Below are 18,202 nucleotides of genomic sequence, written 5' to 3'. Positions count from 1 at the left end.
GGTCTACACAAAAGAACTTTCTACAAATGTCCTTTTTTTTCGTATTTATTTTTAAAACTGGATATATCTTTCCGACTTCTGTCCTCTGAGGCTCTCTGTGGTAATCCAAAGTCAGGGCCGGTTCAGTAATATGCAATGTTGACATAATTTAGACAGAGTCAGTGTCCACTTTCCCATAGTAATTACCTCACCTACCTTCCGTACATGCCTCCTATGTAGCTGTGTGTGTTAACGGGGATACAGAGCATGATTTTGCAGAAAATAGAAAATAATCTCCCTGTTTTTTTTCTCTCTGTGGTGGGTTGCTGCTGAATAAATATGAGGGACTCATTGCCAGCAATCATTTCACAGAAGACGATGTGCAGCAGGTGGATAAATACAACATAAAACCCAAGCAAAGCTAGGATTTTGATTAACTTACAATATGGCATGGCACAAATCTTGTTTTTGAATTGGAACCAGAGAGATATTTAATCACACATTTTATAAAGGGATTAGTAAGCCAGAGATGATTGGTGCCACTTACAAGGTTGTTGTTGTTTTTTAGGTGTTGAAGCGGAGCGTCGTATGACCACTCGCAGCCTTTAGTCGCAATTTCTCTGTTTCAGCCATTTAGCTGTCAGTCTTAGTCAGAGCCACTTACACGGAGTGCAAGAATGGAAAAACTATCAACAATTGCTTACAGGGGTCACAGCCACGTGAACGCCCACATGTCCCTGGACTGATTACGTGTGATGGAAAAGATACAACATGTGTTATTGTTTCACAAAGGCTGTTGAGCTCAAGGTAAGGTTTGTCCTTTAAGGCCCATCGGACAAACAATTCACAGGCCTTACCTTTACTCTACGGATACTTGCACTCTAGCATGCCTTGGCTAGCAAGTCCTCCAAATTAAATGGTTCAATACGTCGTTTTCTGTCCCGACGCCACTATCGGCGGGACGAGATCTTTTCTCCTTGCCTTCCGAAACAGTTACACTTTCTTTGTTGAAGAATATTTGTGTTGTATGAAGTGACAACACTGTGGTTAAGGTTTGGTTTGTTTGAGATACATCACCGACTTGGTTAGGTTTTCTAGAAAGATTATGCATTGCGTTCAAATAAGTACTTGATTAAACCTGCAATAAGTGATGTTTTGGAACAACATGGACTTAGCGCTTTAAAAGTTGACATGGTGTGCATGTGGGCAGTTGCTCATTTATACATGCAGTAATGTTGGTGTCCAGCTGATGAAATCTCAGTCCAATATTCACTCTCTTTTAGCTCTTTAGAACTACCAACTCCTGAGGGCATCTACACACTACAAGACGTTTCACTAGGAGGACTCCCCGGCAAGTCTGTCCGGCCCCAAACTACGGAAGTCAACAAAATGCCAGAGCTTGCCAACCCACTACATTCCCCTCCAATTTGATTGCGTCCAAGCACAAACCAGGACTATATCTCGATGCCACGACTCCTCCGCCTGACGTAAACATACCTGAGTTGTTGAGAACTTCGTAGCTAACATTTCACCTTTTTAATGTTAATCATCAAGCAAGCCACGTAAACTTAGCTTGGGGCTTCTCACAGGTTTGGAGGAGTTGTAGCATTTATTCAACCACAAATAAACTCTACACACACACACACACAGCACTGCTACGTTCACAGCTGTTACATTACTCCTAACTTCATACTTATTGTCACACACACACGCTATCTCTCTCAACTGGGGACACTCTAACGTTACTTCGGGCTTGCAATACACTGGTGGAAAAGCAGGGTAACACAGCTGACAACCTCGCAGCTAAGCTAACTGGTGCAATGGAGACTTAGTGGGAAAATGGCTCCGGGGACAATGCACGCAACATTGTGGCTGCTAACTGTCCCAGACGGGTGACCTGGTGACTGCCTGTTTTGTGCATACACTGCAGCTGGTGCATTTAACCTGTTTGTGCATCACTGACGAGAGATGTCTATAAACCTTCCATTAGTCCCCGTGCATCAGCGAGAATTCACTCCTGCCATCAGAAACGGCAATTAAGAAACGTATGTCTACTCAAGGTCCACTTTTTCTGGCATGTGCTAAATTGTCATGGAACTGAAGATGTTAAAACTTTCTATTATTCTCAGCACTTTTAGGACTGCTACCCCAAGAAAAGGGTTCAAAAATACATGAGCAGAACAGAAAAAAACAAGCTATTATTACCCTAAATCTGCAGAGGTGGCTCTCAGACGAAAGCCCCTCTTTGAGGACAACGGCAGAAATATTAAACGTTATCCCGCTGAAAATATCCACTATTATCTCCTCTTTGCTCAGCTGAGGAATGGCCTTGAAAGCGGGTTCAGTGCTGCAAAAAAAAAACTACAATGGAATCATAAGTCTTCCGCCTACATTATTTATGATGGTGAATAGATTGCGCTATTAGGAGATGCCACAAGCTGGGAAACAGGCTGCCTCCCAAAATCTGGACTTGGTCGCCGTACCCCGAGTGGCTTGTTATGGATTCATGGGAGAAGGGGGGGCCGGGACGGAGAGGAGCTGTTTGCTATTCGATTTGACCTTCAGATTTTCCAAATCCCATTTGTTATGGGGCTGAACACTGATAGAGATGTGTTCTAACCAAGTACCACCCCCACACACATAAACACCCGTTCAGCACACACACCAATCCAATCCAATCCACTTAGAGACTAAGGCTCTTATGCAAAATTCTTTAAATTATTCAAAAACATGCATTCATTCTGGCTTGTACCTTTTGGAATTAAATCAAATAGATGTGTGTGTGTGCGTGTGTGTGTGGGCACATGTGGGCTAATGGGGAAATATTCACAATTTGTCACACTTGAAGCATGAAATCACTTTAATGTCATATGAATATATAACCTGTGTGCTGAGCACTAATTATAGAGCCATTGAAGAAGGTCTTAAGTGTACTTTGAATCGGAATTATTGCACGCTGACGTGCACACAAACCAGTTCCGTTTATGACCGCGGGCAGCAGTAGCTTAAACTCTTGGGGAAGGGTAACAGAAACACTGTGACTTTACAATCTCTACAAAGCGTCATTAACTACGTCAAAGTTGGCAAATTACTCAAAATATTAAACAATTTATTGGATAAAATTGGTGAACTTTTTCCTACAAAAAACAAAGTCTACTGTTGAGACTAGAAATGAATTTGAGGTCCCTGAGTTTAAGAGAAACTACATTCATTTTACAGCTTGAAAGGTGAAAATGGAAAAGGTCAATTGCTTTTACACTGAAATTGTCGATGCACAGGAGTTTCAGAAAGGATATTGTGTAATATCAGCAGAACCCGAGCAAAGTGAATGGCAGTAATCAGGCAACCCTGTCTCCTATAAAATAACGTTCCCATACAACTAGACTACACTCAACTATGTTTAGAGGGTTTCATCTTTTATCCCTGGAAAACGGTCGCAATCTTAAACCGGTGGTTAACGTTGTAAGATTGGAATAAAACAAAAATAATTGAAACATAGTTATTAAAACATAGAATAGATATAAAAATAGACATTTATGATTTGGAAAATGACTTGCATTGTTATGGTGCCTTTCTAGTCCTCCAACCAATCAAAGCGCTTCACACTACATGTCAACATTCACCCATTCACACCCATTCATACAAGGTGCCACCTACCTAAATCTAATGTATCTAATGTAATCGTTCTCACTTACACACTCACCAACAACCTTCAGGAGCAATTTTGGATTCCGTATTTTGCCCAAGGACGCTTCGACATGTGGACTGGAGGAGCTGAGGATCAAACCTCCGTTCCACCGTTCAGTCCCCCTCTATCTCCTGAGCCTAAGCCATCACGGGACGGGAACAGCAGTCTCCGGTGAGGAAAAAGTCCGGCGTTGATATCCATCCGACCTACACGGCCTTCTGCAGACTTGAATTAGAAATGACATACTCTGAAAGAAAATCGAAACATGATTGACAATGCAGTCTCGTTGCAAGGCCGCCACACTCTACACATAAAAGAAAGTTCCCGGGTATTAGCTTTAAATGAATCCCCCTTTATTGTCGCAAAAATGTCTGTTGCTCTTGGCAGAACTGATTAACCGTACAGATGTTATCATCCGTCATGCCGTGTCCTCCGGTTCTGCCGAGTGAAGTTCATGCGGAAGTGTCTTAAAACTTGCAGGGGGGCAACTCCTCTGGTTACAATAAGAAGTCTGATTGACCATAAAGCGGAGTATGCTTTAGGGCGGGCTTACTGTGATCGACAGGTCGCTGTCGCAACCAGAGACGAATGCGGCGTCTCTACGTCACTCTTCTGCAATCCAAACATGGTCACTTCTCTTTATTGGTTGCGATAAAAACAATATGGCGACCGCCGTAATCCAAGATGGCGACGGCGAAATTGCCAAACTCTTGGCTTCAAAACAGCAGTCCACACGATGACTACATCCACTTCTTACAAACAGTCTATGGCCATGTAACAGGGAATACGAAATATATATAACAAAACACTTTTGTAATGCAATCCAGTAATCAGAAATCTCATAATATGTGGTTGCCTGACTCCCTCTTCTAAATCTTCTTTCGGGCTTTTGCCTGGCAGATTAGACGGCTGAGTTATTAAATTCAGCTCCTCCAACAGGAATACTCAGCGCTGTTTACAAATTACAATCAGGTATTATTGGCACATCGACACGTTCACTCCTAACGGGGGAGGGGGAGGCAGAGAGGAGAAGTGAGAGGCGGGCGGGAGGAGGAAGAGAGAGAATCCAGTCCGCCGCCTTTCTAGGGATCCTCTCTGAACACGGCTCTACTGGGAACACGTTTAAAGAAGTTCTCTCACTCTCTTGTCAGTCTGGGAAGCTCGCTGTGTTGATTTCTGCCAACTTGTAGGTTTCTCCCAGGTCTTCCCATTCTCTTTTTTGGTGGGGTTTTTTTCCCCGCACTTCAGTTCTTGTTTGTTATCCAGACTCTCATGCATAAAACATGGCGGTTTGAAGTAGCTCGAGCTGCGTCACGGGGGAGAAACCCAGCATCCACAATTCTTACCCTTATCTTGTTTATTGTCATCTGAGAGTTTGTTCAAGTCGTATAAAGTATTCTTAACTGCTGGAATTTTTAAATAAAATATGATATAAGGTAGTAGAACATGGTGGAAATGTTACACTTTTGTCCCAAGGTCAGAGTTTACTGTCAAGTCCAAGCAGTGTATGTGCAATTTAAACGTGTGGTTTTGCTCATTCGGTGCTGTCAGTTGGTTTGACAGGATGGTTTCAGACGCAAACATTTAGCACAACACAGGACTTTCAACCAGGAGACCCCTGTTGTGTCCCGTTAAATATTCATAACAAATGTACTTATTTTAAGCCAAACCATGATATTTTACCAAACCAAGTAGTTTTGTTGTGTGAGAAAATTTCCCTCGAAATGTAGATGTCAATCAAACAATTTCCCCTAGGTTGAATGTGTTTTCCTTCACATGAATGAAAATATTTCCACCATAAATCGGTGCATAAAAATTCACCACAACGTGGGAAATAAAGTTTTTTTTTTTTTTTTATGCTCAGAATTTTCCTGGTGTTCCAAAGTGTTCCCAAGTGTTTTTAAGTTATGTTATTGACGTTAGTTTGTCATGTGTTTCCCTGATATGCTGTTTTCATACTTATTTTACTTAGAAGACTACTTTATGGCAAGAGTTGATAATTACTCAAAATGGAAAGTACTTATTTTTTCCCTCCTATGTCGTGGTGCTAAATGTCTTCCATTCTAAACATATCACTTCTGTGCCATTTATACTGATTAGGGAACTGGTGTTCTTCTGCACACAGTCTGTTGAAGAGCTGGGGAGTATGAAAAATGACAAACCCCTCCCAGTCGCCGTGAGTAGCACCACTTTTAGCAGGCATAACCTCGAATGATATTACACTACTGGTAAAATCAATACACAACTAGCATTTGGTCAAAGAGAAACACGTCGCCTTTTTCCTGAGTCTGGATTAGCAAACGATGGCTGGTCTCGATCACATGCATCCCTTCTGTGGCCTTACGGCAGAAAATAACACATAGATGACCAACCTGTGTGGATGTGCAGGGGACTGGAGAGAACCATGTTTAAATGGATAAGGGAGTCTCTATGTGCTCAAGCTGGTTGCTCCACAGACAGGACCAATAGACGGCACGTCTTGCTGTGTTCAGCTGTCAGTTCTTTTGTACTTTTTCATTGAATCTCAGCGGCTTGGCGTTTTGTTTCTTGTTCTTGCTTTGATCTGACAGCACCCTCACTGTTTACTGATGTCTTTCCTGCAGCCGCATCGGAAGTTACCATTGATGCAAACTGAACATTCCCTGCTGCTGCTGCTGTCCAGGTGGTCAAGATGTATTTGAATACCAGCCAAGGATCTAAAAGGGTTCCCTGAACATACAATGCTTTATCTATGGGGTTTAGGACGACAGCAGTGGGAAGGCAACATGTTGAGCCCTAAGGACAGCTTTAGCAAAAAATCCCCCAAAATCTAAATCACTGCATTGCATTTGATGGTTCACTGAGGTTCGGCACCGTGTTCTTAATGCTTCCCAGGAGCTGTGTTTACCAGAGAAGAACCAGCATACCTCCATGCTGAATCCCTGCAGCTTGTAAGTGCTTCCTCTCCCCTGTCGTAATTGGTTGAAGTGTTAAGATATGCCGGTGCTGCCCTTTAAAAGAAGAAGAAGAAGGATACAGTGGAGACAGCGTCTCAGATTTAAATGAGGGCGCTGTGAAGAAAGAACTCGCTGCAACTTCCAATGGTGATAAATTAGTCAGAGCGGTATATTGATCTTTTTCTTCATTTTCCCAGCGGTGGCAAATAAAACCAAACCGGTTGCAACTTATGCTCGAGGAAATTACTTTTTTTTCTTTCTTCACAAAGTGCAAAGCAGTGCCACGTGGGGAACATTTTGAGCCACTGTAGTGGAGGGATTGCTACTATGTGGACGAGTAGCATAAGAGGTATAAAAAGTCCCACGGCAAAAATTGCTTGTCATAGTTGTCTTGTTGTCTTACAATATGTTTTTCACAGAAACGGCAATTTGCTGCACACACAGTGGCCATATCTGTTACATTTCAAGAAATATGAGACTTTTATTCACTGTAGGATTTACCATCAGATGCTGGGGCCACAACAGAGCAAGTGTGTGGAATAAAGTACTCTTAAGTATGGTAATATAAGGTGTACTCCAAACAATATAGTCAATTACAACAAATCCCTTTGCTATAAAGATTTAAAATGATGAGACACGTAGTGTTTCATGAAAAAAAGCAAGACTTTTTAAACAATTTTTAATCCTTTCTTGTATTTACTTGTTATTACTTCAATGACGACATGTATCAAGACCATCCTCAGCAGATAGACTAAGCTATTGTATAACTCTTTACAAATATGTTCTATATTTGCATGAATCTGGACGTCCTAGTCAACTGCTGGAGGAGGGAAGAAGTGACTTTCAGAATAAAAGCCGTGGTGGAGCTGGTATAGCCTGAAGGTGAAGGACAGCAGCAGGCCGCAACCAAAACCGGCTCAGAAAATTTTAAAAAAGAAAAGAAGAGGAGAAGTTACAGTGAAGAGTGAGGGAGTGGCAGAGAGATGGTGATGTGTGTCTGTGATAGAGGGAGGGGGGAGAGAGGCAGCCATTGATGAAGAGAGAGAGAGCGCTATGTAACGTCACCACTGGAAAGACAGTTTTAATAATAACATGGAGCAGCTGTCCTGTCTCTCTGTCCTTGAGGTTGACAGCATGCGATTTAGGATTTTAAAATGGAAACCTCTATTTTGATAGATGTTGCTTAGCAACCCAAACAAACAGTGTTTCCGAGGCCCAGGATCAACTATATTTTGTAATTTTTAGAAACATAAAAAAAGCAAGATCAAAAATGTACTGTAAATAAATGACATTTTGTTGGCTTGTGGCCATGTTATAATAAACACTCAGTTAGGTTAGTAAAATACTTTGTGTCATCTCCCATCAGTCTCTCTCTAGAATGGCAAATCGATGGAGTGAAAGTTCTATTACTGGGGAAATATCTATGTCCTCCCAACATTGTCATGGGGGTTTGTTCTATGCTACGACTACTACTACTACTACTACTACTACTACTACCACCACCACCACTACACCACCACTTCTACTATCACCACCACCACTACTACGACTACCACTACTACGACTACTACTACGACTACTACTACTACTACTACCACCACCACCACCACTACGACTACCACCACCACTACGACTACTACTACTAACACCACCACCACCACTACGACTACTACTACCATCACTACCACGACTACTACTACCACCACTTCTACTACCACCACCACCACTACTACTACACCACCACTACTACTACACCACCACTACTACTACGACTACCACCACCACTTCTACGACTACCACCACCACTTCTACTACCACCACCACCACCGTTACTACTACTACTACCACCACCACCACCACTACAACTACTACTACCACCACTTCTACTACTACCACCACTTCTACGACTACCACCACCACTTCTACTACCACCACCACCACTACTAATACACCACCACTTCTACTATCACAACCACTACTACTACGACTACCACCACCACTTCTACGACTACCACCACCACTTCTACGACTACCACCACCACTTCTACTACCACCACCACCACCGTTACTACTACTACCACCACCACCACTACAACTACTACTACCACCACTTCTACTACTACTACTACTACTACTACTACTACCACCACCACCACTACTACTACACCACCACTTCTACTATCACCACCACCACTACTACGACTACCACTACTACGACTACTACTACGACTACTACTACTACCACCACCACCACCACTACGACTAGCACCACCACTACGACTACTACTACTAACACCACCACCACCACTACGACTACTACTACCATCACCACCACGACTACTACTACCACCACTTCTACTACCACCACCACCACTACTACTACACCACCACTACTACTACACCACCACTTCTACTATCACAACCACTACTACTACGACTACCACCACCACTTCTACGACTACCACCACCACTTCTACTACCACCACCACCACCGTTACTACTACTACCACCACCACCACCACTACAACTACTACTACCACCACTTCTACTACTACCACCACTTCTACGACTACCACCACCACTTCTACTACCACCACCACCACTACTACTACACCACCACTACTACTACACCACCACTACTACTACGACTACCACCACCACTTCTACGACTACCACCACCACTTCTACTACCACCACCACCACCGTTACTACTACTACTACCACCACCACCACCACTACAACTACTACTACCACCACTTCTACTACTACCACCACTTCTACGACTACCACCACCACTTCTACTACCACCACCACCACTACTAATACACCACCACTTCTACTATCACAACCACTACTACTACGACTACCACCACCACTTCTACGACTACCACCACCACTTCTACGACTACCACCACCACTTCTACTACCACCACCACCACCGTTACTACTACTACCACCACCACCACTACAACTACTACTACCACCACTTCTACTACTACTACTACTACTACTACTACTACCACCACCACCACCACTACTACTACACCACCACTTCTACTATCACCACCACCACTACTACGACTACCACTACTACGACTACTACTACGACTACTACTACTACCACCACCACCACCACTACGACTACCACCACCACTACGACTACTACTACTAACACCACCACCACCACTACGACTACTACTACCATCACCACCACGACTACTACTACCACCACTTCTACTACCACCACCACCACTACTACTACACCACCACTACTACTACACCACCACTTCTACTATCACAACCACTACTACTACGACTACCACCACCACTTCTACGACTACCACCACCACTTCTACTACCACCACCACCACCGTTACTACTACTACCACCACCACCACCACTACAACTACTACTACCACCACTTCTACTACTACCACCACTTCTACGACTACCACCACCACTTCTACTACCACCACCACCACTACTAATACACCACCACTTCTACTATCACAACCACTACTACTACGACTACCACCACCACCACCACCACCGTTACTACTACTACCACCACCGTTACTACTACCACCACCACCACCACTACTACTACTACTTCTACTACGCTATTGTCAAAGGACATTTTAAATATATGAGTAAATGTTCATATTTCATTCAGAGTATTGACCAAATTTACTACGCATTGTTGGGGATGTTTGATTTTGAATGAGAGCAGCCCAGATTATTATGACATGGATTCATATGCAGTAGACTTGTCAGCTAAACATTCATTCTATTTGTACGCCAAATTCCTGCTTTACCTTTGCATGTTATGTAACTTTTAAAATTTGTTACCATCAGACGTTTTTTCAGAATGATTTTGTCCCTTGGCAACTATCATGTTTTTTTCTCAAACGATGTCCAGATTTGTAGGCATTCTATTATCAAATGGCTTGAAAATATAGTGCATGTATCCGCCGACGGGGCTCATCCACGGACGTTTACAATGTCTGGCTCCGCCCCCTGCGTTTGTAGCCGTCACATTGGTCCTTTTGGAAGGCGATGACAAAAGGCTTGTGTTGTCATTTAGGGGGAAATAATATTGAAGCATGCGGTCCTGCAGATAAGGGTGCCGAATCACAAAACGCCCGTATGGGTAGTTTTAGTAGACCATCATCCATCTCAGACCGTGTTGAACAAGGCCACTATAGAAGGGTGACAGCCTGCCACTCCTCAACGACCACTTTAGAAATATAACTCCTGATGGCGTGTGCTTAAGATGCGTCATCTGCACATGAATATGTTTTATGATCTGTATATCACACATCCATAGACGGAACATCTGTAGCTGCAGATGCACATCATATACATTATGTGTGTGTGTGCAGATGTTGGACAGAGTTTTTTTTAAGCTAATGAAGTTATGTGGCACGTGAGCATGCATGTGTGTGTATGTGTGTGTTGGGTGCGTGTGTATGTGTGTTGGGTGTCGTGCCTCAATTAACTGAGGTAATGGTCTGAATAATGGTGTTGCTTCTTTTGCCATCTGGCCCCGTGGACGCTCACTCTGCTCTGTTGTTTCTGAAATACACACGGGAACACCGGGGCCATCTATCTTTGAGAGTGTGTGTGAGTGTGTGTGTGTGTGTGTGTGTGTGTTTTCACCTCCTGTCCGGTAAATCATTGCTCTGCAAGGTTTAAGCAGCACTTGTATGCTTGTGATGTGTAAATGTATGTCATTTGGGGTCACAAAGAGCTCACGAAGAAATAAGTCATTATTAGTTTTGTTAGACTGAAAGTCAACTGCTTGTTATGATCATTGACGGCAGGAACAGGACTGTAGAAAAACGCCCATTTGCACATTCCCTAATGATTGGTGCCAACGCATAGTGTGAACGTCAGGGAGTGCACGGACACCTGTATGAGGCATATTACTGTGGGATCGGTGTCGTACCCTTTTTAATGGACTTAATGAACTGACAAAGAGTACACAGAGTCAGATACATGCCCAACAGCTTTTGACCTATTAATCAGGGAAAGCACCACGCTCACCAGTGTCGATATGCTGAAACAGGTTTTATACATGGCCTTAAATACAGATCAATAAGATGGTTTTCTGGACAGATTTCATCATCAGCCGATGGATTCAGCTTTTTAAAATTAGAGTAAAATCACGTATCTGCTATCGTAACATCCTGAGGTCGGTTGGTGTGCACAGGAGAGATCCACCTCTTCGGGTGCTCTCAGTTCGGTTGTTTGTGTCCCACAGATTTCACACCCGACCAAAAAGAACCGAACCAAACGGGTTAAAGAAACACCCTGAGACAGCAAATTCATCAGAGCATTTCCCTCTAATCCTTTTGCAGTCATTAAATCAGCCTTTGTTCACTGAACAAAAAGCCTTCGCCGCTAAACTCAACATTTCGTAAGTTTATGGTAGAATCCAATTAGATTGTTTCTGCAACAACTGAATCCTCTCTTTGTGGTATTCTCTCTTCGGATTTTGTGTCTCCGGGCTTCAATCAAAGTGCCAAAACCCAGGAGGGCAGGATGTGTGTACCAGGGAGACTGAGTCAATACGGCCATCAGTGACAAGTGTCCCTACTCTATTGTATCATCCACTTCCACTCTATTATCTCTTGCACTCTCTGTATAAAGCCCTCATAGACAAGTCTTACAGAGCCGCTTGACACATGCCCACTTTATCCTTTATTTTTATAGGCATTTTATAAAAATACAATGAATAAATGAAACGCTGCTCTCTACTCAGAGCCTGAGCTGTGAGGGCCTCTGTGATCGTTTAGTACCAGCAGTGGATTCATTCAATATGAAACTTTCTTAAGAAGCCAGCCTTGATTTATTTTATATCATGATAATACCCACCGTGAAGAACTGGCCTTTTGTGATATTCACCATAGTAAAGCACTATAATAAGGCCAGGGTTTCTTTTCAGGAAACAATATGGAACATTTCCTGAAAAACAAAGTGTCATTTTAATTTCATTAAGTTAAACTAAAAAAGTTTGAAAGAAAACGTAACGACTTTCTTCCGTCTCTCCTTCCACCTCTAAACCGCTGATTGTCTTTGTTGTTCAACTCAACGGACTCGGAGCGACAATGTCTTCTCCCTTCACGGGCCCACTCCACTCAAATTATCGTCCATGCAATCATTATCTCATCAGCTTTGAGAAATGTGTTTTCTCTTCTCTCCATTGTTGCGAGCTGCACTTCCGGCCTCTTGACATCCGTCGCTATGAACTCAACTCTCACATCTATTTATGGAGATGCCTATGGCACAATGAATCGGGCCTCGATACTAACATGATTACCCTCTGGTCACTTGACTAAAGATCTAATCAGAAAACAGCTACGATTGGCTAACAGTGAGTGCTGTGCAGGGACATTTCAATTTCATCTCACTCCAAGAAAATCTAATAAAGTCAAATTATACTTCATAAAAAAAAAAGGTCAACTGTGAGCTGATTAGTTGTCTCCTCTCCTTCTCTTGTTTAATCCATACACATACAGTACAGTCTACACCATTTAAACAGCTTGCATCACTTTTGGAACCAGTGTTAAGTTAAATGTAATTTGACGAAGCTAACCCGTTTTGTCCCGGGATTGTCTTCAGCACTTCCACAGACGTGCATTATGTTCCGTCCCACTCATTACGACCAAACCTGATATAAAAAAAACATGCACCACTCATCTGAATCCAGCGCTGATTTGTCCGTTCGTGTGACAATCAAATCAATGTGTCGCTGTCAGAGCCGTTGCTGTGACGCTTGCGGCGCTTCCCGTCAGTACGCTAACAGTAAGCTGTCATGCCTAAGAGAAGAGACTTTCCTAAAGAGCTCTATTTAGAATACACTCGACTGCGTTCACACACTGCAAAAGTAAAGTTTTGGTCCCGCCTTGTGGAAACGCCGATGTGAAAGATCATGTTCACAGCCAGATAGCATTATAGAATATCTGGCAGAGAATGCTCCACAGTCGGCCATTTAACCGGCAGCCAGCGCTTGTGTTCATTAAGAAACACCTTATGTTTGCAGGCTAAAGGATGGGGGGTTTGAAAATATGGTCACTCTACTTTAGAATGTCACAGGAACCTTATCACTGTCTATGTTGTCTTCACAAAGGGAGGCATTCAAACGGTGAGCCAATGGACCAAAAACTCCTGTAAAATGTGCTACATTTCAGAGCATCACTATGTGCTATGTAAAGAGCATAGACTGTATATAAGAAGTCAACGTAGTCATGGTGACGTCACCTATTGGTTTGTGGGCAGTCGCCATCTTGGATTATGGCCGCCGCCATGTTGTTTTTTTTGCCAACCAATGAAGAGAAGTTACCATATTTGGAATGCGGAGTAGTGACATGGATACGCTGCGTATGGCTCTGATAGCAGTGACCTGTCAATCACAAGGTAGCCCCACCCTAAAGCATACTCTGCTTTATGGTCTATTGGACTCTAAATAGACCATAATATACTAAATGTTGTATTGAAGAAGTATCGTAGAGTCCACCTTCCGGTTACCCCACTGGTAAACTCTGTTGGCTCTGTCAGCACGTTTACAGTGGGTTGACATTTTGCCATCGCCACTGTTGGAATGATGTCAAAGGTGAGAGATAGAAAACATGGTAATAAGTAAAATGGTGATAAAAAACAACCGAAAACCACATTTTTGAGTGCATTATGAAAGCCTTCACCATAGGTCATAGTAAGAGGTCACGATCTGCTACAGACCAGCAGCCCTCCAGCTGGCCGGGGTTGGTGTTTTACTAGAGTGCTTGTCAATGTGTTGTGGTATTCAATACAACATCCAGCCTTATTAAAATCCTCATGGCCTCGCTAGTGTGTGTGTGTGTGGTTGTTAGATTAGTGTATCAGTCATGGTTTTTGATGAATGGACAGCTGACGGTTAGAAGTGTATGCATGCGTGTGTGTCAGTCATGCTTTCACATGAGTGGGATGATTGACAGCCCAGTTTAACTCAATGGACGGCTCACAAGCCTTAAGCACATTACTGAATTAGGATGAAGAGGTTTTTAATAAGATTGCCACTAAGCCAATCTACTCATTTTCAATATGACTTAAAGGGCCTGCCAGTGCGCCGTAAAAATAAGACAGTGAACGAGAAGCTATTCAGGAAGCTACAATACAGAGTGATTGTGAGAGGCAACAGCTTCATGTTGGAACGCATTCAGTGTTGAGCCACTTGTCCTTCTTTTTGAGATTAAGTTCCTCTGTATTTCGTTGTTTCCTGGATTGTTCTTCTGCTCGAAAATGATGTGAAACTCAGACATCATCCATTAAGACTCAATGAGCTCAAAACTCAGAGTCCATGGTAACGAACTGTAAAGGGGTTTATAATTCGTGACATAGTAGATCAAATAAAATAGAGCAAATGAGAACCATAGAGGCGGCATTTTAGGTGCAAACTCAGAAGGCTCATCTCGCTCCAGCTCTTTTGAGTATAATGTAAACATAAACAGGCCTATATATATATATATATGTTATTTTTATGATATTAAATACAAACAGCATATAGTATGATATTTCTTAGTTAGTGGATGTAACGTAAAGGCTTGTCATCATACTGGGGAGATATTGTTGGTAAATTTGAGTAAAATACAGACTGTTATACAACTCTACACTCTATTCACTCTATCTCTATGTGAGAACAAACATATAAATGAAAGAACACACATATATAGTTTAATACTTTGTCTGTGAATATCAGATGCTATTGATCATTTGTTAACCTTACAGATATTGCTGCCTTGTTAGAATTGACCATACTATGTACGTATACCTGCACCTGTGTTACAGTTGCAGTTGCCTGGCAGCTGAAACCAGCCTTGGTGTACTGGTGAGCTGACACTTGTCTTTTACAGGCCCTCATGCAGACAGTGGGTTGAAACGTACAAAAGTACAAATTGAACCTCTCACGTCTCCGTTTCGGTCTCAGGTGGACTGAACGATTGAACTTTTGTTTAATGATGATACAGTTGAAACTTGGAAGAGTTTGAATTAGCGAAACAATATGCTAATGACGTTTAGACTAAATGACATTAGCTTAACCGATATTTTTTGGGGATATTTCTCTGTTTCTCTGCATCTGAAACACCTATTTCTGCTGTGCAGACATATTTAAAAGGCCATACCTTCATTTATAAAGAAGTTGCAGGTATTTCTGTTGCCTCCTGATGCTACAGTGACTTCCTGTTTACACTGTTATTTGCTTTTGATAGATTGGCGCTACAGATGTTTTCTGACAGCCATTTTACACATATATAAAGTTTTTACTGCTTAACAAATTCTCCAAATTGAATGGTGCAACCCAGTTTACTGAATAACAAATTAGCTCAAAGTTATTGAACTGAAGACAACTTAAATTCCAGACACAGTTATGTTTGATATGGGAACAGCTGGTGCAAGTTCTATATTATACAATATATTTTCTCTCCATTCAATATTGCTCAGCTGAAATAGTTTTTTCTTCTTTTCTTCCTTCTGTTTTTGACACTTTGACTTTCAAGCAAAACATCTTATTTTTCTCCTGCTGCTGCAAAGGTGGTTAGTCATGAGTTTGAAACACTTACAAACTTGTTTCTAAGCAACCAAACTTCAGACCTGCGGAACCTTTCTGTGGAGAATTTAAGGACACAGTCAGGACACTCTCAGACATCCATACAGCACGCACCGTCCCTCTAGGACCTTAATTAAGATCCGGGAGTGGTTTGAATTCCACTGATGAATCGTGTCTCTCTGATGGCGGCATGCTCCTCCAACCTCTCAGTTCACAAAGCTTTTAGTTTTTTCAAGATGACAGAGAGCATGTTCATATTCCAGATGGCGGGTATCCCTTTGTACGATTACATTTTTATTGACGCTCAAGTGTTTACAGTTCACTCATAAGTGATTGGGAACCAGGGGAAGGAACAGCTGCATGATGCTAAAACAAAAACAGATACAAGAATGAACACTTTTTGCTGCAATAGAAATGATGTAACCAAAGAGCGTTATATAACATTACTTTAAAAAATATGCCTTTGTCCGCCTCCAATTTCTTACATTTTTTTGGTGGACTACCTTGTGTTTTTTTGCCAGGGCCCCTTTAAAGATGCATGTTTTGATAGTCTTTTATCAGATGAAATCCAAAGTGGCAGACCCCGCCACCAGGAGACTACTTTGCTGGCAGCTCCACCAGATGGACCTTCACTCAAAGTCGCAATCTGGAAGATTTCCATTTCAATGAACGTCTGTTAAGTCGCTGAAGGAGGTGACACGATGCTGATTGAGCCTATGCCCCACTGATGATGCAATATTTCTAGATTTGCAGTATTAATAACTGGGCGTCTGTGGTGACAATTATTATCCATTGTAGACACGCAACAAAAATATTCGGAAAAACAGCATGTTGGCATGAAATGTCGGACGCAGCCAAAGACTCCAGACCGCTCAACTCTGAGCACAATCCCTTTGTTTTCACTCAAATAGAAATTCTTAATCAACCAGGGTGGAGATTATCAGATAGCGGTGTTATTTCAACTGGCTCCAGTAGTACAGGTGAAATGCTGACCCCTATTTGTTTTGACCCCTATTCTGAGCAGCAAACACTTTATTTCCTGCATTCTAGTGAATTGTTATGCACCGATTTATGGTGGAAATGTTTTTTTTATGTTAAGGAAAAACAAAATCTTCTGCCACACACTCAGAGGCTTCCCCCCCAACACTTGCTCCTTCTGACAAAATGTGGCACGACGAGTGTACGAGTGCTGCTTTCATCAGCGTCTCCTCTGATGAAACACACCCTTGTGTGTTAGTGTGGGTTACTTCAAAGTGTGCTGACCCTTCACCCCCACCTCCCAAAATCGGCTGCGTTTTGAGGCCGATGTCTCCTCGCGTTACGCACCACCTCTCCTGCAGTGCTCAGTTGCAAGAAAGTGCGCAATGCTGCCTCTGGATTCAACACCCCCAGTTAATGGACAGCGACAAATAATGAACAGAGTTCCCTCTTAATCAGCAAACAGAATACAATTTGTGGGCGTTACTGAACAGCTGGAAGCTTCATTCACAATCTTGACTTTTTTTTTCTTTTATTGCATGTCTGTTTATTCTACTTTTGCTTTGTAAAGGTAAGCTCAGCGGATAGCTAACAGTAGATCCATGAAATAAAGAGTGTTTGGCTTTTAGTGAGAATCTTTCATTTCTTTGTATAACTGTGGAAACATAACATGAAATATGGCCTCCATATACATATATGAATACAAATCTATGATTCAGCAAAAAGCCATCATGGAAGAAAAAATAAGTAGCCATTATCATGCGACTTCACTGACTAGTTAGCTCCTAAGCTAATTTTAACATTAATGTTAATGTCGTACAACACAAATATTATACTGAAACAGCAAATACACAGATAATATATCGTAGTAGATATTTACATGCTCCATACAGAAATACTTACAGACTTAGACCTTCAAATGCTACCATACCTGCCTAACTAGTTAGCGTCTAAGCTAATTTTAACATTGATGTTAATAGAGTAAAGCTAATCGCGATTAGCATCTATCACTACAACACAAACAATAGCGAATAT

The sequence above is a fragment of the Pholis gunnellus genome, assembly GCF_910591455.1.
Source record: "Pholis gunnellus genome assembly, chromosome: 10".
Lineage (NCBI taxonomy): Eukaryota > Metazoa > Chordata > Actinopteri > Perciformes > Pholidae > Pholis > Pholis gunnellus.
This window is presented reverse-complemented; position numbering follows the sequence as displayed.